Raw genomic sequence first — 26,159 nt, 5'->3', positions numbered from 1 at the left:
AGCACACCTCACACTCCAAACTTGCCACCAGTCAGCTCTAACATACCCCCTGTGCTGGTAGAGCCTTAGAGAGGCTACTGTAAGGCAAAATCCGCTTGAGTTAAAAGCCTGTGAAGGTGACATATGTGGCACTATGGGAAGGGTCTACTCTAAAGAGTCTACAGGGAAGCATTCCAGGATGTTCCATGGCAGTTGGGGTAAGGAAAACTGTGTAAGAAGTAAGTTTGTGAGGAGCCTGGAAACCAAAATTATGTAATTTAAATAAATAAATTTAACATTTGAATTTAAACCCAAAACCACTTGTCCTGAGCATATTCTGTGGTTCTCAAATAAGTATTCTGGTTATCTTGGTAGCACATGGTCCAATGCTATTATTCCTGCTAGCATCACTAATGTGGTGAATTTGTAGGAAACTATTTCAAATTCTCTCTCCTCACATACAGTAATTGGCCTCCAAAAATGGCAGATGTATGCTGAAAAATCATTATTAATGCGTGCCTGTTTGGGAGCACCCTCGGTGCCTCATGCAGATTATTTATATTGGGAGCACAAATAATCTCTGGGTAAATGTATGTGTATTACTGCCAAGGACTGGGGGAATGAAGGCACAAAAATGCAGATCATGGCACAAGTCCTGCCTCAAACACCCAAACAGAATTGGGACAGAAAATTTACATCCTGTACACCTCGTTTTTGTGTGTGGGTTTTCTGGTGTATTTCTGGTTTTCTATATTCAAGTAGCAAACAAAATAATTTGTTCAGTGTACTGAAGAAATTAGGCTAGTGACATACAGAGAAAATGATCAATAATTAGGCACCTCAGTTATTTTTGCTATACTACTTGAATTTTTCACTTAATAACAATTAACATATTGGACTAAATTCTCAGCTGACAATGAGATTGCACAGGCTTCACAATCACAGAATTTGACTTGTTACAGAGCAGTATTTCTGCAGTAGCCCCCCTTTTAGGTAGAACAGGGAAGTACGGTCTAAACTTGTAATCAATCTTTTAAAATAAGTACTTTGTAGTCTTCATATTAAAACATAAATATAATCTACGAAGTGAGTGAATGATAAAACAACACCTTCACTAACCATGGTACATATGTAGCATGGTTAGTTTATATGAGCTGTGAAACTTTAAATAAAAATGACAAAATGCTTCTAACATTATTTGGTAAGAACGTAACTAAAAACACACAGGTATTTTTGTGGCTAACGCTATAAGGAAAAACCATGATTTAACTGCATTTTTTCTAACACACGTATTCTTTATTTGATGAGAAGTTATCATAAAACACTATGACTGAACATTCAGACACAATTTTTCCAGAAAAAAAATAATTTTGGCTTCCTTGGGGAAAGCACTGCATCATATTCCACACTTTTCAGTATATTAACCTCGCTCAAACAAATGCATTTGCTACATTCCTGAGAATTGTTATCCACTTCTGTGTAATCTCTGACACCAAATGCTTTTGAGACCAAAATGTATGGTTGATATTAAGGAAAGATGAAGATTGACTTTTTAAATATTCCACAACACTAATAGGTCATTAGAGCTTTCTCAGATCCACTTATATAAACCTTCTAGAGAATGGAGGCTCCACTAGCAGTAGTTTCTGCCAAGAAACGTAATCTCCAAAGCCTTGTTTACAGGAAAATAAACATAATTACTGTACTAAAGCAAAGATTCTGATTAATCTATCTTTCTTGAAAGTGAGTTTTTTGAATGCCAGCTAAAGTTAATCTAAAGTATCTGAGAGCTACTTATTTATAATCAGTATAAACTCTGAATGAGATGCCAGTGCTTCCTCATCTTGTTTTGCCTTTACTCACTCTCATTTATGGTTATGCTAACAATTTATTTTTGTCTTTTTACTTTGCTTTTTCTATATTTCAATGTACTATATGCGCTTGCTCTAAAACAAAGAGCCAAGATGTACACATTTGTATCTGGAAAATCCACGCCACAATTTATTTTTTATTGTCTTTATTATTAAGCTTATACTACAACCAAAATACCTTGGGCCTTATTTTCCTAAGAGCTCAAAAACCAAACTCCAGATGACATTAATAGGGGCTGTGGGAATTGACTGCTTATGACAATTAGGCCTTATACACTGTACTGTGACAAGACAGAATTTTGTATCTGAATTATGTTTGTATTTTTTTCTGAAACAATTAAAATCTTTTAAAAAACCTCTCTGCATTCATTACAATAGTTATATAGTGAGGAAAAGATACATTTTTCTATAACTAGTAACACTAATAATTATTTGTTTTCTGTTCATGGCATACATGTCCCTAAGTTTTCTAAAATACTTTCTTCTATATAACTGAATCTTTGTTTTGTAAATGAAACTGTTACCTTTTCAAAGGCTAGATTTGGACTTGCTATTTAAGGTTTTCTGTTTTAGAATCATAGAAATGTAAGAATGGAACAGACCTGGATAGGTCATCTAGTCCAGTCCTCTGCACTGAGGCAGAACTAAATATTATCTAGACCTTCCCTGACGGTGTTTGTCTAACTTGTTCTTAAAAACTTATAATGACAGATATTACACAATCACCCTATAATTTGTTCCAACTCTTAACTATATTTACAGTTAGGAAGTTTTTTCTAATGCCTAACTTAAATCTCCCTTGCTGCAATTTATGTCCACTACTTCTTGTCCTGTCCACAATGGTTAACAAAAATAATTTATCACCCTCCTCTTTATAACAAACTTTCACATACTTGAAAACTGTTTTATCCCCAACTCCATCTTCTCCAGATTAAATACACTCATTTTTTTTTCACTTTCCTCATAGACCGTTAATCATTTTTGTTGCTCTCCTTTGGACTTTTTCCAATTTGCCCACATCTTTTCTGAAGTGCGGTGCCCAGAACAGGACACTATGCTCCAGTTGAGGCCTAATCAGTACTGAGTAGAGTTGAAGAATTACTTCTCGTGTCTTGCTTACAATACTCCTGCTAATACATCACAGAATGATGTTCGCATTTTTTGCAACAGTATTACACTGTTGACTCATATTTACTTTGTGATCCACTACAAGCCCCAGATCTTTTTCTGCAGTACTCCCTCCTTGGCAGCCGTTTCCTATTTTGTATTTGTGAGATTGATTAGTCCTTCCTAAGTACAGTACACTTTGCCTTTGTCCTTATTGAATTTCATCCTATTAATTTTAGACCATTATTCCAGTTTGTCAAGATTATTTTGAATTCTAATCCTGTTCTCCAAAGCGCTTGCAATCCCTCCCACCTTGGTATCATCCACAGACTTTATAAGTGTACTCTCTATGCCATTATGCAAACCATTTATGAAGATATTGAATAAAACCAGACACCGGACAGATCCCTGCAGGACCCCACTCAATATGCCCTTCCAACTTGATTGTGAACCATTGATAGCTACTCTGAGTATGCTTTTCCAACTAGTTGTGCATCCACCTTATGGTAGATTCTTCTAGGCTATATTTCCCTAGTTTCCTTATGAGGTCATGTGAGACAGTATCAAAAGCCTTACTGAAGCTGAGATATATCACATCTACTGCTTCCCCCTATCCACAAGGCTTGTTGCCCTGTCAATGAAGACTATCAGGTTGGTTTGACACGATTTGCTCTTTGCAAATCCTTGTTTACTGTTTCTTATCACCTTGTGTTTTTCTAGGGGCTTTCAAATTGATTCATGATTTGCTCCATTATCTTTTTAGGTATCAAAGTTACGCTGATTGGTCTATAATTCCCTGGGTTGTCCTTATTTCCCTTTTTATAAGATACATACTATATTTGCCCTTCTCCAGTCCTCTGGGTTCTCTTCCATCTTCCACTAGTCTCAAAGATAATTGGTAATAGCTCAGAGATCTGTTCAGTCAGTTCCTTAAGTATTCCAGGATGTATTTCATCAGACCCTGCTGACTTGAAGACATCTAACTTGTCTTAAGTAATTCTTAACTTGTTCTTTTCCTATTTTAGCCTCACATCCTACCCTATTTACACTGGGGTTCACTATGTGAGTCATCCAATCACTGCTAACTTTTCTGGTGAAAACCTAAACCAACAAAGTCACTTAACACTTCGGGCATTGCTGCATTTTCTGTTATTGTCTTTTCTGCCTCAAGGAGTAATGGGCCTACCCTGTCCTTAGTCTCTTTCTTGCTTCTTATGTATTTGTATTTATAGTATTATAATCTACATGTAATAGGCTGGCAATGTTTGCCTGAAACACTCCACCCTCTTAATCAGGTGTTGATTCTGATTTTAGAAGATTAAGTAGGTTTTGCTGACTCACTAAAGATGTCTATTACCCTATTCAGACTTAAGGAAGTAAAACAGCTTTAAGGACCTAGGGTGTAGATTGTGCAGTCTCGTAGTAGTAACCTTAGGAGCAGCCAAACATGGAGTGAAGACTTGAGCGTCACTTTAAGTTACATTATTGTCAGTTTCTTTGTTAATAAAGATAAACCTTAGGAAACAGGTGAGGTTTAAACTTTTGTGAACTGTGTTTCACAGTAGTTTGGCAAAAGAACTTGTTCACAATATACAAACAAAATATTGTATAGATTGGCTGTCTTTGTTCTATCCACATAATCCTAACCTTTGCAGTCCTCTTCTATCACAAGTGATGATGCCACTAAGAATGAATCTTTACCATGCAGCTATTTCACTTAGTATCAGTCACCAGTAGATGTTTCTTAAATTTAGACAGAGTGTACTTTATACACACCATATGGGCTTCCTTTCTCATAGATAGCTGTATCAGCAACAGGTGACGCAAGAGCATTATTTCCATATGTTTTGGCAAGTCATAAGCTACATAATTTTGGCAAGGAGTGACTTCTCAGATACTAGAAATCATCAATATTAAAATGTTTTCAGTAGTCCCTGAAATATTTACTTCTGCAGTAACCGGACAGACTGAAGTAGAGATTAATTCAATCATTTTCACTGATGTCCAGGCATTCCATTTCACTTCTTTGGAGTTCAGAGGTGGGGGTTTGAGGGGGTGGAGTAGCAGAGGTGCTGTGCACTGCGGAACCATCATCTACTCATCTCCTTGATTTCTATGGACAATTCACACAATATGTACACCAAATTACCTCCCTCTGCAGTCTAATTCTGAACTCATACCAGGGTAATTCAGTAATAACTCCACTGATTTCAGTGCAAAACATGTGAGATTTTATTCTCACCTCAGGTATCCTACATTTTTACTACTATATAGCTGTATGTGGACTCTGTCAATTGATAAGTTGTGCCATTGGGGGTAGGGGATGCAACAGAGCAGCAGCAGCTATCCCTCCAGGATGGCTTCTATGTGCGAAGGGGGCTCTCTTCCTCACACATACCCAACGATCCACAGGAAATCCAATAACAGGGTGGGAAACTCCACTATCCATCGTCCACAAAGACCTTTAAACAAGTAGGAGCAGTTCAAGGAAGAATCCATGAAAATCCCCTGGCTGATTTTTTTTCTCTCCCTTTGGGCCTTCTGACACAAGTTTTCCTGCAGGATGAAGCATTCTGGATCTGTGATGCTGTTAAATTTCATATATTCTTGTATTGAAAATGCAATTATATATCCACTTTTCATCTTGAAAATGTTTAAAAATACACATCTTTACAACACTCTGTGAGCTAGGTATTACTATCTCCATTTAAAAGGTGAGAAAAGAGAGGCAAATTACTTGTGTAACACAGAAAGAATCAATGTCAGAGCCAAGATTAGAATTAAAGAGTTCTGAGTTCCCAGTCTTGAGCTCAGACCACTCAATTATTCCACACCATTTTGTCCATCTAAATTTAACTCAATATAATTTTAATAAATCTTGAATCACTCTCTATTTGTACTGTTTCTCACAAACCACAAGTACTAATCAGACTACATATAGAAGATATTTTTGAATAGCAAATGGAGATTTAAGTAATTACAAGTCTGTCAAAACCTATCTTCCTCAAACATCCTGACATTAAAATAATTTCGCTGGTTTTGACCTTTCTGTATGAATACTGTATGAGAGTTTTAAAGCTGTTTTATATCCTATGAAGACGGTTAATAAATGCAACAGCAACCACCAAACTGGACATTTAAAATAAAAACATCAGATCCAGTTCCCCCCTCTTCACCTCCCATGCTAGACATGCCCTTAAAATTCTGGTTCAGCTGCTTAACTTCATGAAATAGTGGCCTACCTGAAAATCCTGACAGTAACCTTTCTAGGAATTATTACAGTCTGAATATTTCATTGCCTGTTATAGAAACAGAGGGAGGTTAATATTAGGGCTGTCGATTAATCACAGTTAACTCAGGCGATTAATTCAAAAAAATTAATCGTAATTAAAGAAAATTAATCACAATTAATCACACTGTTAAACAGTAGAATACCAATTGAAATTTATTAAATATTTCTGGATTTTTTTCTACATTTTCAAATATATTGGTTTAAATTACAACACAGAATACAAAGTGTACAGTGCTCACTTTATAATATTTTATTACAAATATTTGCACTGTAAAAATGATAAACAAAAGAAACTGTATTTTCAATTCACCTCATACAATCTCTTTATCATGAAAGTGCAAATTACAAATAGTTTTTTTTGTTACATAACTGCACTCAAAAACAAAACAATGCAAAACTTTAGAGCCTACAAGTCCACTCAGTCCTACTTCTTGTTCAGCCAACTGGAAAGAGAAACAAGTTTGTTTACATTTACGGGAGATAATGCTGCCCACTTCTTATTATATCACCTGAAAGTGAGAACAGGCGTTCGCATGACACTGTTGTAGCTGGTGTTGAAAGATATTTGCCAGGCACGCTAAAGATTCATATGCCTCTTCATGCTTCGGCCATTGTTCCAGAGGACATATTTCCATACTGATGACGCTTGTTAAATAATGCGTTAATTAAATTTGTGAATTTCTTGGGGGAAACTGTATATCTCCTGCTCTGTTTTACCCACATTCTGCCATACATTTCATGCTATAGCAATCTCAGATGATGACTCAGCAGCACATGTTGTTTGTCTTAAGAACATTTTCACCACAAATTTGAGAAAATGCAAAGAAGACACTAATGTGAGATTTCTAAAGATAGCTACAGATTTAAGATTTAAGAATCTGAAGTGCCTTCCAAAATCTGAGAGGGATGAGATGTCGAACATGCTTTCAGAAGTCTTAAAAGAGCAACACATTGATGTGGAAACTACAGAACCCAAACCACCAAAATAGAAAATCAACCTTCTGCTGCTGGCATCTGATTCAGATGATGAAAATGAACGTGCGTCAGTCCTCACTGCTTTGCACAGTTATTGAGCAGAACCTGTCATCAGCATGGACGCATATCCTCTGGAATGGTGGTTGAAGCATCAAGGGACATATGAATCTTTAGCACATTTGGCATGTAAGTATCTTGCGACTCCAGCTACAAGTGCCATGCAAACACCTGTTCTCACTTTCAGGTCACATTGTAAACAAGCAGCCAGCATTATCTTCTGCAAACGTACACAAACTTGTTTGTCTGAGCGACTGGCTGAACAAGAAGTTGGACTGATTGGACTTGTAGGATCTAAAGTTTTACAATGTTTTATTTTTGAATGCTTTTTTGTACATAATTCTACATTTGTAAGTTCAACTTTCATGATAAAGAGAAAGCATTACAGTACTTGTATTAGGTGAACTGAAAAATACTATTTCTTTTGGTTTTTTACAAAAATATGTATAATAAATAAATATAAAATGCGCACTGTACATTTTGTATTGTGTTGTAATTTAAATCAATATATATGAAAATGCAGAAAAAATCCAAAAATATTTAAATAAATGCTATTCTGTTATTAACGGTGCGATTAATCAAAATTTAATTTTTTTAATTGCTTGATAGTCCTAGTTAATATCTGTTACCCCCATTCAAGTACTATGGATTTTGTGTACTTCACAATACATGTATTGTTTGATTGGCTGTACACCAAAAAAAGTGAAACAGTAAATCTGTGTTATAGGAATAGAAGTAGACTACATTATTATAAGTTAGTTGAAGTCAACTGGAGTTTTTCCCAAGTTAGGAGTGCAGGTCTGGACCCTATACAATGAAACGTGAAATACAAACAAGTCAGAGTTACTTTATGTACTTGCACATGCAGCTGAAGCAACTGAATTTTTTTTTTCATTTGTGCAAGTGAATATTTTGGGGGCGAGGAAGCTGTATGTATGCGCTCAAATTTTTGAATATGTTTGAGTTCTGTTTGGGTTTACTTTCTGCTTATATTCCAATAAATGAGTTTACTGGCACGAATATTCAAATACAGTAAATTTTAACAAAATATTGGCTGGTAGAATGCAAGATTTTAATTCATAAACATGAATATCTGCATCAGATTCTAAAAGTTGTGCTACTTCTTTCATATAACAGAAAAACATATGATAAAACCTAAGAATCCCACCAAAACATCGTAAATTTTAAATATTTGCATAACTATTTAGAAAAAAAGTTACAAAGCAAGAACTGAGAAATCATTCAAACAATTTTCAATAATGAATGAATTTGAGAAAATGAATGCGCCCAAGAACAATTTAAAAACCAAAAAAAAAAAAAAAAGGATATATTACAATCACTTGCCTCAGTTTTGTTAGCATCAACAAAAATGATTATGTCTCTAAGTCAGCAAAATACTTAAGTATCTGAGCAATTCCAGGTAACTCAATGAGACTATGCTCATGTTAAAGTACTTATATGTATGTAGTCCTATATCCTTTTAAACAATCAAATCTATAAGAATATTTCAAATTGGTACAGATAAATAAGTACCTAATCCACCCAAGAAAGATAAAAACAGAAAACAACTTGCTGATTCCATGCATGCCACTATCAGGGGCTCAACTGTGGTAGTCAGAATCTCACTGTTAAAATGGGCACCACTGGATCCATAAACCAATATCTAATGAATAACAGCGAAGTAAACTAGAAGCTAAATTGTTATAGCTTTCTGAAATAATCTTGTGTGGGCTAGACAAATTCTACATATGTTAATAGGTTTCAGAGTGGTAACCATGTTAGTCTGTATCAGCAAAAAGAATGAGGAGTACCTGTGGCACCTTAGAGACTAACAAATTTATTTGGGAATAAGCTTATGCCCAAATAAATGTGTTAGTCTCCAAGGTGCCACAAGTACTCCTCATTCTTTTTACATATTTTAATGATTTAAAGTCACCTGTATTGATTTATATTTTAAGTTCAGCTTGTTTCGTATGTATTTAGCTAGGCTGTTTCTATGTACATTATTGTCTATTTCAGGGGTCAGCAACCTCTAGCACGTGGCTCACCAGGGTAAGCACCCTGGTGGGCCGGGCCAGTTTGTTTACCTGCTGCATTGACAGATTTGGCCAATCATGGCTCCCACTGACTGCAGTTTGCTATTCCAGGCCAATGGGGATGGCGGGAAGCTGTGGCCAGCACATCCCTCACCTGCGCCGCCTTCTGCAGCCCCAACTGGCCTGGGATGGCGAACTGCAAACAGTGGGAGCCATTATCGGTCAAACCTGCCAACGCAGCAGATAAACAAACTGACCCGGCCCGCCAGGGTGCTTACACAGAGGTTGCCAACCCCTGGTCTGTTTACACACTTGTGTAAACTAAAATGCTGTAAACATAATGACAAAACACTAATATATAGTATATTTCTGTATATACACCTCTATGACGATATAACGCGACCCGATATAACATGAATTCGGCTATAACACGGTAAAGCAGTGCTCCGGCGGGGCTGCGCTCTTCCGTGGATCAAAGCAAGTTCAATATAACATGGTTTCACCAATAACACAGTAAGATTTTTTGGCTCCCGAGGACAGCGTTATATAGGGGTAGAGGTGTATTAGTATATTGTGCAGAAGCAGGCAGTGGGCCTTATGAAATGCTCTGGTGGCCATACATGGCCCACAGGTTGGGCACCCCTCACCTAGATTATTACTCAGGTATCTAACTCAAAATGGCTTGATTTTAGTCAAAAGACCAAGATAATAGTGCACATTTTATCAGATGTAATTTTCCAGGCCATTATTTCATTGTATTATGTGGACTAGCAGCTATTTCTTGTTGTTGTTAAATGTTCACTACAATCCTGATCCAAAGCCAATATGAATCTTTCCACTAATTTTCAATGAGCTTTGGATCACACCTTAAAGCCGCTAAATATACAGTACTAAATGTACACCTCTATCCCAATATAACGCTGTCCTCAGGAGCCAAAAAAATCTTACTGCGTTATAGGTGAAACCACATCATATCGAACTTGCTTTGATCTGCTGGAGCGTGCAGCCCCCCCACCCTCCAGTGCTGCTTTACCACTTTATGTCTGAATTTATGTTATTTCGGGTCACGTTATGCAGAGATGCAGCTCTTTTATCAATCCACACAGCATAGACACAGCTCAGAGTTATTTAATGTTATATTTTTTACTTACCACTACATAAACAAATTATAATCTTAAAAACTGTCTGTAAATTAGTGTCAGAAGGAGCCACCCCTCTCCTGCTAAATAAGTGAGGCTCTGGGTCAGGTAGGATGCACGCGCTGTAAAAACAGAGCCTCATTAAAACATAACACAGGCAGTATAGGCCTGTGTCCCATGCCCCAGCTTCTGGGATCATGTCAAAATACCAGGGCTCACTTTAAAAAAAGATAAAAAACATTTCTAGTCCTCAAAGCTACAACCCCCTGGAGAACATGACCTGAGTCTGCAGCAAGCCTGAGACCGCAGCTACAGGAATGGTGATGTCCTGAACTCTCTAATTCACCGCGCGGCTAGACCTGAACCCCGCTGCTCTGGAAAGTCCTGCCAACGCCAGAGGCTGCGGTCTGTGCTGGGGGAGTCCGGCCTCTGCCCCTTGGGGCCTCTCAGGCAAGGCCGCCACGGCCAGGGCAAGCCGATCCCAGCCCAGACAGACTCCGCGGCTGAGCGCAGTCAGTCCGGGAACGACGCCGGGCAGCTCGGCAGGCGGCCCAGGAAAGGTCACGGTGCCATGGCTGGGCTGGGGGCGCCTCGGACCCGGCTCCGGGAGCACGAGTGGGCCCCAGCGGGAAGCAGCTCAGCCCCGACTGTCCCCGAGCACGGCACAGCTGCATCCCCCGAGTGTTGAGCCCGGATGCCGGCGGTCGTGCCCAGCCCACCCCCAGGCGCTGCGAGACGCGCTGCGCCCCCGGGGGACGGTGGGATGCCCCGCTCTCTACCCTTCGGGCCGGGCCCGGCCCGCAGCGGGAAGGCGGCTCCATGCAACGCAGCGACCAGGATGGGATTTGGCGAGAGACGCCTCCCCAGTCCCCCACTGAGCGCAGGGCCGCCGCGAGCACGGGCTGACGGTTGGGGGAACCCCGAGAACTCCCCCTAACCACCACCCAGTCCCCAGCGCACGCGCCTCTCCCACACTCCCCACTCTGGCGCCGGCCAATCGCAACACTGCGCACGTGACGAGCGTTCCCTGCGATGACCTCATCCCTGGTGTGGGATGACGTCAAATTCAAGATGGATGGAATCACGGCGGTGGCAGCGGCGCGCGCGGGCGACTCGTGAAGGGAGGCGCCGAGGGGGGCAGCAGGGTGGGGTGCGGCTGACGGCGGAGAGGGTGAGTAACGGCCGCTTCCCGCGCCCGTTTTGGGAGCTGCCCGCGCCGCGCGTGTCTCCCCGTGCACAAAGGCGTCTTTTCCTGACGTAACTCTGAGGTGTTTTTTTTTTCCCCCCACCGAGCGGGGCTGCGGTCCCCAAACTCTTCAGTGCGCCTGCGCCACTTACAAAACTAGCCCATCCCTGCATCGGGTGTGTTCCACTCCCGGAGACGCACTAAGCCTGCCCTTTGCGCGTGCACACATCCGCCACATAGACTCAGCGAAGGCTCTAGTGCGCATGTCTGTTGCCCATAGTTGGCTTCGTGTTCCTTTTTTTTTTTTTTTTTTGCGCGTGCGTAGTGCCCCTAAAAGAACCTCGATCTTGTTTAGCTGCGCGCGCGTATTAGCCAAAATGTGGCCTTTTGGGCTGAGGCGCGAGCTGCTCAGGCGCAAATATTTCACTGCGCAGGCTGGATGGTGGTGCTTGTGAGGGGAGGGGGCGGCAAGCGGGAGGGAGTTGCTCTGAGCATGCGCAATGGGGTGAGCGTGACTGCGTGGGGAGGGGAACAATGGAGTGTAGTGATGTCACTATAGGTTATCTGAGTGCTCGTGCCTCCCCTGCTCACCGCAGCCCAAGTAGGGAGCCCCAGCAGGGCTGGGGGGGAAGAGGTACTGGTGCAGGCCGCGGGTACAGGAGCTGCCATGCTGCTGGTTATGGGGGCGTTCGTGCCTGGCGTGGGGCCCAGTCGCCACCTGTTTGCCTGGTACCCTGGGCTGTCACTGCTGCATTGGCTTCCCTGCAGCGAATGCAGAGGGCGCTGGGCTGCCGTGACAGTGTGGTGTACATGCATATATAGTAGCTATTGCTCGCATTCGTGTTTCTCTCATCTGAACCATAAAGAAAGAGAGAACGTATTTGTATATCGTACATTCTCCACGCTGTGTCTCACAGAAGTGCTATGCTAATGTAAAAAAATAAAAGTAATTGCCGATTATGCTAGCCTCACAGAATAGTCATGCACACCAGAGCTGGGTGGATAACTGAGCATTTTTTCCAGTTTGCTGGCATTTCTGAAAAATTGGAGGAAGAATTTCAATTTGGGTTGCACTTAATCTGAAAATTGTGAAAAATGTCAGCATATTGAAAAAAATGTGTTTTGAGTCAAATGCAACGTTTGACCTGAAACTTTTTGTTTTGGGTATTTTTGTAAGGATTCACAAAATGCCAGAAAGAGGAGTAGATGGTGATAGTTTTGGTACCAATGCCCTTCTTATAACCTTTAGCCCAGCTTTTAGGCTGCTCACCTGGAATGAGAACATAAGAATGGCCACCTAGTGAGTCATACCAATAGTCCATTTAGCTCAGTGTGTTGCCTTCTAATAGTCACCAATGCCAGATGCTTCAGAGAGAATGAACAGAACAGGGCAATATCAAGTGATCCAGTCCCTGTTGTCTAGTCCCAGCATCTGGCAGTCAGAGGCTTAGGGACGTCCAGAGCGTAGGGTTGCATCCCTGACCATCTTGGGGAATAGCCATTGATGGACCTGTCCACTGAATTTTACTAAGTCTTTTTTGAACCCAGTTATACTTTTGGCTTCACAACATCCCCTGACAGTTAGTTCCACAGGTTGACTGCATTGCGAGAAGCAGTGCTTCCATTTGTTTGTTTTAAACCTGCTGCCTATTAATTTCATTGGGGATCCCTGGTTCTTGTGTTATGTAAACGGGTTAATAACACTTTGTTTATTCACTTCATCCACACCATTCTTGATTTTATAGACCTCTATCATATTCCTTCTTAATCATCTCTTTTACAAGCAAAACAGTCCCAATCTTTTTAATCTCTCCTCATATCGAAGCTGTTCCATACCCCTAATCATTTTTGCTGCTCTTCTCTGTACCTTGTCCAATTTTAATTTATTTTTTTAGAGATGGGACAACCAGAACTGCGCACAATATTCAAGGTGTGGTTGTACCATGGTTTTGTGATTTTTTTTTTTGTTTTATTATCTGTCCCATTCTTAATGGTTCCTAACATTCTGTTAGCTTTTTTGTTTGCTGGTAATCTTTGAACAGATGTTTTTCAGAGAACTATCCACAGTGACTTCAAGATCTCTTTCTTGACTGGTAACAAGTAATTCAGACTCCCTCATTTTGTATGTATAGTTGGGATTATGTTGCCAAAGGTGCGTTACTTTGCACTTATCAAGACTGAATTTCTTTTGCCATTTTCTTGCCCTCTCATCCAGTTTTGTAATTCTTCATGGTCTGCTTTGGACTATATTGAGAAATTTTGTATTGTCTGCAAACTGTGCTACCTCACTGTTTACCCCTTTTTCCAGGTCATTTATGAATAGCACTGATCCCAATACAGATCCTTGGGGGACCCCGCTATTTACCTCTCTCCACTGTGAAAACTGAGCATTTATTCCTTTTACTTTGTTTAACTTTCTCTTAAGTTTTGTGTAGTTCTCCTTTTTGAAGATAAATGCTACTGTGGTGGACTTCTTTGGTATCCCTCTCCTCCCCCTACACGGATGTTAAATTTGATTACGTTATGGTCGCTATTACCAGATCCTGTGTGTCATTTAGCACTAAATCAAAAATTGCATCACCCATTGTAAATTTCAAAACTAGTTGCTCCGTGAAGCAGGGGAGACAGTTCAGTTCTTTTCTCTGCCATGGGGAGAGCAGATCTGAAATTGGATGTCATATGAAAGGAGTAATAATAAGGAGTCTTGTGGCACCTTAAAAAACTAACACATTTATTAGAGCATTAGCTTTTGTAGGCTATGACCCACTTCTTCAGATGTATGGAGTGAAAATTACAGTAGGCAGGCATAAATATACAGCACAAGAAAAGATGGGAGTTGCCTTACCAAGTGGGGGGGTCAATGATTCAATCAGGGTGAATGTGTCCCATTCCCCTTCTTCTGTTGCTTATGCTGGGTTGGGGAAGACCTAGGACTGAAGGGTGGCAAGTAGGGAGAGGTAAACTGGGACTGAGAGTTGGGATGTGGAGGAGACTGGTAATGGCTGAGGAATAAGACTGGGAATCAGTGGGTTGGAGTATGGAGATAGGAGGGATAGACAAATCTGATGAGGATCCAAGGTCTGGGAAGACAACTGGGACTGGCTGGACAAAGAGATTGGGACAAGGAACCAGGAAGGTGAGTGGGGATAAGGATACTGAAGCTGAACAAGAAGACTGAGTCTGGGGACAGGTATGGTGAGGGGGACAGTGAATGGAGGCTGAGATGGGAGAAAGAGGACAGATCTGGGGGGAACTGGGACTGGTTGGCCAAGGAGAGTGGACTAGGGATGAAAAAAGCCTATGGAGTGGAGACAAACTGGCTGGGTAAGGAAAATTGGCCTGGGATGAGAGGCTAGAATAGGGCCAGGGACAAACTGGAAGGGATAGAACAGAAGTGGTGAAGCGTGGGGGAAACGAGTTTTACTCCCCTCATCCCCAGGATAAAGTTAGGGATTCTGGGTGGCGGAGTGGACCAAGGGAGGTTCTGGATTCAATGTCTGGAACTGGAGTAGGAGAAATCAGGCATAAGGGGAGGAGGATCTCTTATAGGATGAAGAACAAATTAGCTTTTATTATTTACAGCTGTCTGACACCTCTGGATAAGTCCAGGAACAAGCTTCAAATCGAAGAGAAGAGGCTGCTCACCCAACTGCTCTCTGACTCCACAAAACTGCCATCAGCCTCCTGCAGAGTTTGTGTTATCCTGTGGCCATTCCCTCATGGTTTCTGCCAGTAGTGGCCACAGTCATCCTTCAATTTGGTTAGTCAGGGCCAAGATCTCTGGAGGCCTCCCACTCTGACTGCCATAGAGTCAGCCACTCCGTATATCTGCTTTGGCCCTTTTGTACATACAAGCTAGAGGACTTCCTGCAGATTCTGTCTCCATACCCCACAAGTCAGGCTTGTTACACAGGCAAAGGGTCCTGTGGGGAAAAATAGTATGTAATCATGTAATTAAAGAATATCTCAGAATGCATAAACATAAGGGGTTCAAATTAAGGTTGCACAGGCAATCTTAAAGAGAGAGAGAGAGTGTGTGTACACACACAAGACTGAGTTAACATTGTATAGAAGACTAAAATGTTTTTAACCTATTGAAGACACTACACATCACTGAAAACTGCTTGATGCCAAGTGTGAGCTTTCTGAGTTCAATTAGTTATGAGCTATTTCCATGGAGCTGGAAATTACTGATGATCAGAATATAAAATAAATTAGGGTTTTTTGGTCACCTTCCTAACAGTGGCCATAATCTGTGTTAAATTAAACACCTTTCAGTAGACGGCAAGCATGAAAAATTTCAGTCTAAAGGGAGCATTTTTCACAAAGTTATGAGCAATTAATAATTGAGTCACATTTATTATCACTGAAGTTTTGAAATCTTAACAATAGTAGTTGCGAATAGTGGCTGTTTATAATGTTCTTCAGTTTTGAAATACACAAATGAAAACTGTTGTTCCATATCTGCAAAGTACCATTCTTAACTGTGAGTGAAGGCTCATTCAGAAGGCTGTCACCTTCTAAATGAGTGAATTGTTTCATAAAAAAGAATAGTACTTGCACCTTCCATCTGAGGATCTCAGAAAACTAATTCTTAAAAAACACAGCAAAATCCTTCATCACAGATGGAGGAGGATGTAACATACTCTGCTGTAAATCCATCCTCAGTTCAAAGGAGATCTCCTCCTCAACCCTGTCCCTAATGGCTCTCTGTCAGTGTAAGGCCAGTCTCCATAAAACAGTTGTTTTTCCCCCTCTTCCCAATTATTATGAAATTTGGGACAGCAGGTCTTTTTTTTTATTCATAATTGAAAGAAGGGAAATGTATTTTTGAATGTCTTCACTAAATGAAGCTTCACGTGTCATGTCATTCTGGAGCAGATCATGTACATCTCATAAACTGAATCATTCAAGGAACAAGAAACAAAACAAAAGTTTGTTTTTATGTTAGGCACCTGCTCCACACTCCCATGTTTTTTTTGTTTTTCATAATATTGTGATTAATCTCAACTACAAAATTTTACTCATCTGGAATGGATGAAGAAATCCCTCATTTTGGATGATTTAAGATAATTTATCGTATATACTTGATCATAAGGCTGTTCGTTTATAAGCCGACTCCTCCCCCCCCCCCCGATGGATAAGTAAAAATGGAAAAAATGTATAACCCATTCACAAGCCGACCCTATAATTCAGGGGTCAGCAAACTTTGGCTCCTGGGCCATCGTGATAAGCTGCTGGTGGGCCGAGATGGTTTGTTTACCTCGAGCGTCTGCAGGCACGGAGGTAAACTTAAGTAAACAAAGTATCCCAGCGCACCAGCTGCTTTCCCTGACAGGCCGGGACAGCAACTGGGGGGGAGAAGCTGGGAGTCAGGGGAATAACCCATGTGACCACCCTTCACGTGACCCCACCCCTAGGCCGGGACCCCCACTCTTCCTCATCCCTTCCCTTCTCACCTTATCTGGGGAGGGCCAGGGGAGGATGTCTCTGACCTGGCTGGCGAGCCAGACCGGGTGGTGCAGCTGCAGCATGTTCCAACAGGCTGGGCCCGGTGGCATGGACACAGCATGCTCTGGCGGGCCGAGTGGCACAGCTGCAACCTGCCAGCCCCGGAGCTGCAGCTGCTTTGGAGGCTGGTGGGGCATGTCTAGAAGCAGAGAGACTCTGACCCCGCCTCTTCCCTTCTGGCTGTGCTGCCTCTCCTTGCTCCCTCTGTTGGGGGGAGGGGCTGTGTCCCACCTCTGCCTCTCTATACCCATTCATAAGCCGACTCCCTTCTCTGGTGCTCTCCTTTTTTACTAAAAAAAATTCAGCTTATGAACGAGTATATACGGTAAATCTCCATAGAATTGAAGGGACCATCAGATCATATAATCTGACTTGTATATCACAGGCCACTAAATTTCACCCAAATCCCCCTATGTGAAACCCAAAGACTTTAGTTTCCCAAGGACTGAAATGTTTGGTCTAATTAAACTATGAGCTACAGGCAGAAAACAAGAGAGACCCAGGTGCCACCAGTGGCAGGGAAATCATGAAATGAGATATGCCCAAATGATCCCAGCAGGTGAACTGTGCCCCATTCTACAATGGAAAGTGAAAACCCCTTGAGGTCCCTGTCAAACTGAGCTGGTGGAAAATTCCTTCCTGAACCAAATCTGGGATCTGCATGATCCTGGGTGTGTTCGCAAGACACACCAGTCAGGCATCTAGAAAGACACGCCAGCCAGGCATTTTTTGTATGACCTCAGAGCACTGGTCTACCCTGGCCAGTGTCCCATTACAGCTATGACCAATTTAAGTTGCTTTTTTTTGTTTTAAATCTCCTCCTTCCTCTGATGCATCAAACCAATTGTGTGTGTGGAGTAGGCCCCTACAGATGCCTGCCTGAAACATATTTGATTATAGTCACTATTTTAATGCAGAACTACAAGTGTTATGAGCCAATACATGTTTTTTCCCACTCATATAGAAAAGAACACTTGTTTAGACAATAGGCAAAGGAGCTTGTTCAAAATTAACTTTTATTTGGAAGTGGAAGGGAAAGTCCCTCATATACTTGTCATAAGGATTAGGTTCTCCCAATTTACTCCAGCATAAAACCACCAGCTATCTCCCCATTACCATCCATATCATCTGTCACAGCTAACACTATTTTGCCTCTGGCTCAGGACAGCTGAATGGAGTTTCCTTTGGAACCTAGCAAACTGTTCTTACATCACTAAAGAAGCAAAAAAAGTTAAAAGCTCAATATTTTAAATATCTTTTACATTTCACCTTGAAGTCTCTGCTGCTTGCTTTTTTTTTTTTTTCTTTAAAAAAATGCTGCTGAAATCCGTAATTCTGATTTGCTATTCATTAAGCTGAGGTGGAAAAGTGCTCTGCACAGAGTTGTGTGTGGCTTAATATGTTAGGATCTGGATTATTCCCTCCCGAAACTACCTGGGGGTTCTAATCTGAATCACACTTGTAGAGTGCTGCTTTGTACATATACAGAAAGAGATTTTAAACTGTTATGTTTATAAATATAAAGTGACTTGTTTCTTCTCTCATGGATTGGATGATGTAGGTAGAAAGAGAAATGTAGAGATTCAGAAGTCTGGTATGAGCAGTAGGCTGAGAGGATGTAATGATTTATCACTCTCACAGCAATAAAAAAGGAAAAATTTTGGGCGGAGGAATAACAGGTACTTATCAGATGGAAATAGAAGCAGCCATCTGTAAAAATGTCAATTTCATCCATGTACTTGGCTCTGAAGAATTTAAAGGACAACCTGAAAGGCTTTCTGGAAGAAAAGGATCCTATATGATGATAACTCTGTAATGGAAACCTGTCTTTGGAATATCATTGCTATATTATAGAGGAGATAAGAGCTATCTCCTTTCTCCCAGAAAATTATAAAATCTAATTTTTATTCAACTAGTCCAATACTAATAATCTCCTAGTAATGTGTTATTTTTTACCTTTTTAATTTTTAAGGAGAATAATTAAATGTGTGTGGGTAAATCAGTTGGGGTGAGAGTAATTGTAGAAGGATCACAAGGCAGTGGGAAACAAGCTGAGCTCCTTTGTGTGGTTATGCTTTTTAAAGAAATAGACTTTTTGTAAGGTAGGGGGGAGATTAAATTTAATATTGACTTGTGTTATCTGGACTTCCTTAAAACAGTGGTTCTCAACCAGGGGTGCATATACCCCTGGGGGTACGCTGAGATCTTCCAGGAGGTACATCAGTTCATCTAGATATTCGACTAGTTTTACAACAGGCTACATAAAAAGCACTAACAAAGTCAGTACAAACTAAAATTTGATACAGCCAATGACTTGTTTTATGCTGCTCCATATATACTATATACATAAATATTGTACTTACATTTCAATTCCAACATATTTATTTTATAATTATATGGTACAAATTAGAAAGTAAGCAATTTTCAGTAATAGTGTGCTGTGACACTTTATTTTTATGTCTGATTTTGTAAGCATGTAGTTTTTAAATGAGGTAAAACGTTGGGGTGCACAAGTCAAATCAGACTCCTAAAAGGGATACAGTAGTCTGGAAAGGTTAAGAGCCACCGCCTTAAAGCACACTTACAATCTTAACTCATCTGTCTTTTTGTTTGCAAAATAAGAATGTGAAGGATAAAGTGAAAATGAGGATGGAAACTACCCCTTGCTCCCTTGGCTCAAAAAGCTGTACACCAGACACCTGGACAGCAGCAAGGAACAATTCAACAATAGGTGCAGAGCAGGTGCAGAATGGTGGTTGAATGTGCCTTTGGCCATTTAAAGGATCACTGGTGCAGTTTGTTTACTAGGTTAGACTTCAGTGAAAGCAGTGTCCCCTGGTTGTAGCTATCTGCTGTGTGCTCCATAAAATCTGTGAGGCAAAGAGGAAGAAGTTTCCACAGGAGTAGGGCATGGAGTCTATCTGCTAATTTTGAGCAGCAAGATACAAGGGCAATAAGAGGAGCACATCGTGGAGCGCTGTGTCTCAGGGGGGCTTTGAAAACGCAATTTAGTAATGACCCCCAGTAATGTGTGCTGCTTCTTGAGTTACGCCTTCCCTTAATGTGAACCTTGCTGTCCCTGCTGAGTTTCTGTTTCCAGCAAATGCCCTCTGTTTCTGTAGTTTCCCTGTACCTCCCTTTCCTCCATGGGATGAAGTAATAAACATTATTTCATTCTCAGGACCTGTAGTTTTATTGCATAAATATATTGGAAGTGAAAGATCAGGAAAATAATGTAACCTGGGACAGTCATTGGAATAATATTTGGACGGGAAAAACACTGTGATCTTTTCTTTTAAATATAGTGGCCTTGCCTGTCAAAGATCATTATATGTGCACCTTTTATTCCTAGTACCCTCCACTGGTGTGGAGTAGAAGGGATATAGTATTTTCTCCCTCACCTCCTGGAACATGAGGGGGAGGTGAGAATATAGTGATGCAGGAATGCTGTTTTGCAGGGGCTGTAGAGGGAGTCTAACCTCAAGGTGTTTCTCATGAAGGTCTACCAGATGCCTCAATGTGTCCTTCAGAATCCCTAGCATCTCCTGCTGTGTGCCATGCCATGCGCATGCTCCTGAGCTGCTCTCCTGCTTGCAATGTCCATGTCCAGTTTTTCAGATAGAGAAATCCTCTCTGCTCAGTGTCAGCTGTCCCAGAGGTGTTCATAATCTCATTAAACATATCATCACGTGTTGTCTTCTTCTAATCTGAGACAGCCTCTCCACTGGTGTGGAGGATGAGCTAAAGGCCACACTTTCAGCTATAAGACATGAAAGCACAAAGCAATAATTGTCAGTCCGTAATCAGGGTCTAGTGCTCTGATACTTAACAATCACTCCACTTATTCCACTGAAGTACAAAGCAGAACATTTTCATTGACACAAGGTGTTCATTGAACTGGCTTGCTGTATCAGGCATAACAAGTATGGCCCGGGGACACGTGCAGACAGTTGCCTGGCACCCATTGGGTGGGCAGCTCACAGCAGGAGCACAAGTGGCATTGGCCCCCTGCCCTTTGTAACATGAATGTTTTGTGATGATTGGGAACCACTGTTGACCTTCCCAAATTGCAAACCTGGGCAAAGACAGCGTGGTGGGGGTAGTTGTGGTGGCAAGAGTGCACAAGCAAATTTCCCACACTACTCCTCCCCCATTATGTTGCTGCTAGCCATGGCCTAAGGTTTGTAGTTTCTAAGCTCAATGCCTACCCCTGCCACCCAAACCACCAGCATGCAGTGGTGCTGGAACAATTTTTATAGTGGGCTGAGAGCCATCGAACTAAACAGTAAACCCTATATATAATGGAAACGATTTCAAGTCGGGGTGCTGCAGCAGCCCGTGCACCCTTAGTTCAGCACCTATGCCAGCGTGTCTGGGAAGCTGTGAGGGAACAGAAAAGCATAATAGGGGTGGGATCACATGCACTGTTGTTTGCATTCCCAGCAATCAAAATGAAAACTGCCACTGTCTCTGCTACATGACCCAAGCTGATATCACTCTCCTGAAGGTAACAAAGGCAGCAAGGACCTCATTCAGTGCATAGAAGAGACAGAGCCCAGGGAATTGATCAGAATTCTGTAGTGAAATGAGACTGTTGTCTCCAGGATCCCTGCCTCACTTAATGCAGAAGTTGGAAGGTGTGTAGTGAATGAGTAGGAGTGCCTTCATTTTCAATTTCTTTTTTTGTATTTAACTTTTCCTGAGAATTTATCCGTGTTTATTACTACAACAACAAAAACAGGTGAAAATTGTTGGAAAAAACTATTAATAATTTTTCTGGGTAAATATCGGGATTTATTTTGGTGAACGGAAGGACGGGGAAAAACTATTCAGTAGATTAATGCTTTGATGAATGGAATTCAATGTGGTTGCTGCAGAACTCAAAACACAATGCTACTTCTGAGTCTAAGAAAACAATACATCTGTAATCCCCAAATAAAACTTTTCATTTGATTAAACAGTTTACTGTTGTAGGCTTAAAACTATTAGCCTATAAATATTTACATTTAGTAATTGAGCCACGCCATTTGCAGTGCATACAATCAACTTTATCATTTTCTCCTGGTTTTGTTTTTTTTTTAAACTTTAGAGGACTTCCTTGTACCCTGAAACGTATTCTGATACAGATTTTCATTTTCTACCCATTTTAGTGTTTCAGATCTTTAAATCATTATCTGCTAAAAGCTTGAAATGTGCATGTGGTGGGCATGAGATTCATCAGTATGTTAAGATGTGCATGCACTTCAGAGCTTGTGTGTGTACCTATTTGTTGTATCTTCTAAACTAATACATAGCCATACTTCAACAAACAGCTTTGCATATACACACAGACTAATGTATTATTGTAATATATTTCTTACGCAATGTATTTTATTTTTCTAATAAAACTAGTTATTTTTTATATATTTGATACAAAAGTGTGGTGAAAATTGGAGGGAAAATCAATAATACTTTTTGTAAAACCCAGGATTTTTGGGGTAAAAATCAGTTTAAACTGAAAATGAAGGGATTTATGCATGATTTCCCTTTACTAAAACCTCATTCATCACCAATCTACTAGAATTCTTTGAGGGGGTCAACAAGCATGTAGACCAAGGGAATCCAATGAATATAGTGTACTTGGATTTTCAGAAAGCCTTTGATAAGGTCCCTTAATGCAAAGTAAGCTGTCACGTGATAAGAGGGAAGGTGCTCTCATGGATTGGTAACTGGTTAAAAGATAGGAAACAAAGGGTAGGTATAAATGGTCAGTTTTCAGAATGGAGAGGAGGTAGATAGTGATGTCCCTCAGGGTCTGTTCTGGGACCAGTCCTATTCAACATATTCATAAATTATCAGGAAAAAGGGGTAAACAATGAGGTGGCAAAATTTGCAGACGATACAAAACTACTAAAGATAGTGGAGATCCAGGCAGACTGCGAAGAGCTACAAAAGGATTTCTCTAAGTTGGGTGACTGGGCATCAAAATGGCAGATGAAATTTAAAGTTGATAAATGCAAAGTAATACACATTGGAAAGCATAATCCCAACTATACATATAAAATGATGAGGTCTAAATTAGCTGTTACCACTCAAGAAAGAGATCTTGGAGTCATTGTGGATAGTTCTCTGAAAACATCCACTCAATGTGCAGAGCAGTCAAAAAGCGAACAGAATGCTGGGAATAATTAAGAAAGGGATAGGTAATAGGACAAAATATCATGTTGCCTCTATATAAATCAATGGTACACATACATCTTGAATAGTGTGTGCAGATGTGGCCGCCCCATCTCTAAAAAAGATATATTGGAATTGGAAAAGGTTCAGAAAAGGGCAACAAAAATTATTAGGGGTATGAAACGGCTTCCATATGAGGCAAGATTAATAAGAGTGGGACTTTTCAGCTTGGAAAAGAGACAGCTAAGGGGAGATACGATTCAGGTCTATAAGATCATGACTGGTGTTGAGAAGGTAGATAAGGAAGTGTGGTTTACTACTTCTCATAACAAAAAAAAAAAAAAAAATGGGGGTTACCAAATGAAATTAATAGGCAGCAGGCTTAAAACAAATAAAAGGAAGTATTTCTTCACACAACACACAGTCCTTGCCAGACGATGTTGTGAAGGCCAAGACCATAACAAGGTTCAGAAAATAACTAGATAAATTCATAAAGGATAGGTCCATCAATGGCTGTTAGCCAGGATGTGCAGGAATGGTGTTCCTAGCCTCTCTTTGCCAGAAGCTGGGAATGAGCAACAGGGGATGGATCAGTTGATCATTACCTGTTCTGTTCGTTCCCTCTGGGGCACCTGGCACTGGCCACTGTCAGAAGACAGGATACTGGGCTAGATGGACCTTTGTTCTGACCCAGTAGGGCAGCTCTTATGAGGTAGGGAACTGCAGAAAGTGAAAGGTGGTCCCATCGTTGAGGAAGTTGAATGCTGCCCTGGAAAAATGGATTCTATCCCTGCCTCTGCCACAAAGGTCCTATGTGATGCTGGGCAAGCCACTTAAACCAAAATGTTCATAGTTGGCCATTAATTATGTATTCCTCATTTTCTGGGTGTCCAGTGTGTGACACCTGGGGTCTGACTTGCAGAAGTGGTGAGCACTCCTAACTGTATCCTAAGCTAATGGGAGCTGTGCTTTGAAACATATAAAGTGCTACGAAAATGCTAAGTACTCTATAAGATTAGGTCCTAGTTGCTTATAATTGGGCAATCAAAATTAGTGGATGCTTGACTATCTTGGTCTTAATTTCTCTGTGCCTCCATCCACCATTTTACTGATGGAAAAAATACTACCACTTCATCTCATAGGAGTATTGTGAAGATAAATTCATTAGCGTGAAGCACTCATACTATGGTGATCGGAACCACAGAAAAACTTGAGAAAATTAATAATCTTGTATTCAGTGTAGTGTTGGATGATGTACACTAAATAAAGCAGGGGCCACACAAATTGGATGCTGAGAATAAAAATAATGAATAATTGTTCATTTAGTGAGCACTATCCATCCTGTGCACTCGGTTAGGCAGAGGTCATGTGGGAAAAGTAATATGTGATCTAGTAATTAAACACTGTACTATAATACAAGTAACCTGATAGGTCCCTGTGTCCTGGGGCAGTTTGCACAGTGATAGTAAATCTGTACAGTGTATTTTTAGATTAATATTTGCCAATTCTGTCCCTTGAATGTGCATTGTTGCACAAGGATTTCCTGAGACCAAATACACTGTGATTTTCTTAAGGATCTTGTGGCATGTTAATACTGGAAAATATAGGAATACATAGTTTTTGCTAAGGACCTTATCAATCCAGGAATATTGAAACAAAATTATCTCTTATTAGTTGTTGCTGTCTTCATGATCTTGTTTCAATAGTCTTGATTTTTCCACCTGGATATTTCAGCGATGGGCTTAATATTAGAAATATTTAAAGGAGAGAATTTCACAGACACTAGCTCTGTACTGAATATAGTTTCAGTTCAGCTGAAGAAATGGAATTCTGCTGTTTTGCTCATGGTATTAGGCAGACTATGGTGTGTGTTTGACCTAGTACCTATAAGTCTGATCAGTCCTACTTCCTCCAATGCACTGAACACCTGTAGGTTCACGCCCTGGCTGAGGCCAACGTAGAAACTTTTAAGTTTCAAAGGGGATTTGATTGATAAAGAATTATAGGATAGGAATAATAGTTAATGCTAGTCAATCTGGTTTTATGGAAAATAGGTGTTGTCAAACAAACCTGATTTCATTGCTTGAGATTACAAATTTGGTTGATAAAGGTAACTGCCTAGATGTAATATACTTAGATTTGTGTAAAGCATTTTACATAGCACTGCACAACATTCTGATTAAAAGATTAGCGCTGTACAATATTGATAAAGCACCTGTTAAATGGATTAAGAACTGGCTAAGTGACAGATTTCAAAGTAGTCTTTTATGGCGAATCACCACTGAGTCAAAGTGGTTTCTAGTGGGGCTCCACAAGGGTTGGTACTAGGTCGAATGGTATTTAACATTTACATCAATGTTATTAATATATCATTCAAGTAAATATAAAATCACTTGTCATAGCGTGGCACTAACCCCTAAGTTGGAAGAGGCCAGAGTACCTGTGATTTGTGAGCTGACTCCCAGTTGGGCTTGGAAGTGGACACCAGGGCCCTCTAGGGAGGAAATTGTCAGGTGACAGCTGTACAAGACCAGAAGAGAGAGGACCTGAGTTGACTCAGAGAGAGACAGGAAGCATCAATGAAGAGCTGGCAGAAGTTGCTTGGGAGAGAGCTGAGTTTGGAAGGAGAGCCGTAACTGTGAGCTGTTGGTGAGGAGCTTGGAGGAAAGCCATTGGTGAGAACTGATCAAAGCTGGGGACCCCCGATGAGCAGAAGAGTTGGGCAGTGGTCCCTATAAAAGGGGGAGATCAGTGCGGTCGGGGAAGATGAGTCTGGAAACAAGAGGAGTGTTGAGGGAGAATGGAGTAGGACTTGATAGCAGGGAGAGACTGGAACACTGCTGGAAAATT

General features: G+C 40.8%; 1 protein-coding gene and 1 long non-coding RNA gene across 3 annotated transcripts in view; one reads left to right on the top strand and one right to left on the bottom strand.

Moving 5' to 3' along the window:
* Window positions 1-5,165: 5,165 nt before the first annotated feature.
* Window positions 5,166-6,422, bottom strand: LOC127039681 (uncharacterized). Its single transcript, XR_007771295.1, has 2 exons — window positions 6,200-6,422; window positions 5,166-5,544 (listed from the first exon to the last, which is right to left on the bottom strand). It is a non-coding gene; the product is annotated as an uncharacterized LOC127039681 (long non-coding RNA).
* A 4,936-nt stretch (window positions 6,423-11,358) lies between these two features.
* The window catches only part of ZBTB21 (zinc finger and BTB domain containing 21), a 40,523-nt gene continuing 25,722 nt past the window's right edge, over window positions 11,359-26,159 (top strand). For both annotated transcript variants that reach the window (XM_050933480.1, XM_050933491.1), the window contains exon 1: window positions 11,359-11,627. The gene's annotated coding sequence lies outside the window, so the exon portion shown is untranslated. The remainder of the gene's footprint in view (window positions 11,628-26,159) is intronic.

Source organism: Gopherus flavomarginatus, chromosome 1, assembly GCF_025201925.1.
Source record: "Gopherus flavomarginatus isolate rGopFla2 chromosome 1, rGopFla2.mat.asm, whole genome shotgun sequence".
NCBI lineage: Eukaryota > Metazoa > Chordata > Testudines > Testudinidae > Gopherus > Gopherus flavomarginatus.
The sequence above is the reverse complement of the archived record's forward strand: the minus strand, read 5'-3'. Positions and strand labels throughout refer to the sequence as shown.